Consider the following 2,005-nt stretch of genomic DNA (forward strand, 5'->3'; position numbering starts at 1 on the left):
GCATGGGTTTATTTTCCCTGTTTTTGGACATTGTATAAATGAAACCATACGTTTCCGGCTACTTTTCCTCAACAGTACATTTGTGGGATTCATCCGTATTGTTGTGTGTACGTGTAGATTGTTAAGTCTTGTTGCTGCGTGGTATTCCATTGCGTGAACTCACCGCAGTCCCTGTACTCATTCTGTTGTTGATGGACATTTGGTAATTTGCAGTTCAGGCTCTTACAGATAGAGTTATGATTCATATTCTAGTACGTGTATGTTGGTGAACAGATGTGTGCATTTTTTGGGTCTACACTTAGGAGTGAAATTGTCGGGTCACTGGACATGCGTGTTCAGTGCTTGTCAGGTCACTGACAAGCTTGAGTAGAAATGGCGGAACAGTTTCCCACAGTGGTTATAAGGAGCTAGGACGCAGTTGAGGAAGAGGCAGAGGATATGCGGAGTCACTGGAGATGGGAAGGAATGGGAAAGAAGCTTGTCAGACCCGGGCTTTGAAAGGTGGGTGACTGCAAAATGCAGGCTCATTCACAGAACTAGTAGTCACTTCTTTTAAAAATTATGTACTTTTTGCCTCTTTTAGTAGATGCACATAGGAGATAATTAAGCATTTCCTTGATGAATCAAAATCCTCATTATGCACAGCAGTTATGTGCTATGCTTTAACATACTTATGCCCCCAGGGTTATTGGTGTTGAAGGGCCTAAGTTTTTTCAAATGATTCCTAATTGCTGTGCTTTTGCTTTTGTGTTTGTTTGTGTAAAATATTTATTTTCCTCTTTCACTTAGAGGACCACTTCTCAGTGCCGGCTGCAATCACTGTGTCCTCACAACTTCTAACTGCTGCATTAATTTCAATGTGATTAGATGGAGGTTGAATTTCTCATTAAAAAGCCTCATAACAGTTGCAACATAAACATGTCTCATGCTCCATCCACAGCTGCATTTTAGATCCAGCATTGGTAAACTAGGGTCTGTGGCCAAGTCCACCCGCTGCCTATTTTTGTAAATTAAGTTTTATTGGAGCATAGCCGCACCCATTTGTTGACATATTTTGTGAGACTGCTTTTCTATGGCGGCAGAATTAAGCAGTGTGACAGAGATCCTGTGGCCCACAATTGTAAAATATTTACTACCTGTCCTTTCACATCATGTAGCCTCTGGGAAATTCAGCAGTACACCTGTGAGATAGTAAGAAGTGAAAAAGCACAGAATTCCTTCTTTTTTGAAAAGCGGCTTGACCTTAGACACCCCCTAAGAGGGTCTTGGAGACTCTTGGGGATCCCCAGACTATACTTTAAGCACCACTGATACAGAACACAGTGGATTCCAGCAATCTCTAAAGCTGTGATGAATTAGAAAACATTTTTTAATTGTGACAAAAAATATGTATAACACAAGCTTGACCATCTTAACTATTTTTAAGTGTACACCTCAGTGGCATTAAATTTTCAGTGTTATGCAACCATCACCACTATTTCCAAAACTTCATCTCCCCAAACAGAAACCCTAGATCCATTAAGTGGTAACTCTCCAGTCCCCTGACCTTACTTCCCCAGCCCCTGGTAACTTCTAATCTACTTTTCCGTCTCTATGAATTTGCCTATTAAGGTTTTCATGTAAATGAAATCATACAGTATTTGTCCTTTTGAGTCTGGCTTATTTCACTTCAGATAATACTTTCAAGGTTCATCTATGTCGTAGCATGTATCAGAACTTCATTCTTTTTTATGCCTGGATAATATTCCCTTGTGTGTTTATACTACATTTTGTTTATTCATTCATCAGTTGATGGACACCTGGGTTGTTTTCACTTCTTAGCAATTATGAATATGCTGATATGAACACTGGTGTACAAGTATCTGTTTTAGTCCCTGTTTTCAAATTTTTGGGGAGTATCTAGGAGTAGAGTTGCTGGGTCATATGGCAATTCTATGTTGAACTTCTTGAGTACCAGCCACTTTTTCCACATAGCTGTACCATTTTATATTTCCATCAGCAATGT

The sequence above is a fragment of the Hipposideros armiger genome, unplaced genomic scaffold (genome assembly GCF_001890085.2).
Source record: "Hipposideros armiger isolate ML-2016 unplaced genomic scaffold, ASM189008v1 scaffold_420, whole genome shotgun sequence".
Classification (NCBI taxonomy): Eukaryota; Metazoa; Chordata; class Mammalia; order Chiroptera; family Hipposideridae; genus Hipposideros; species Hipposideros armiger.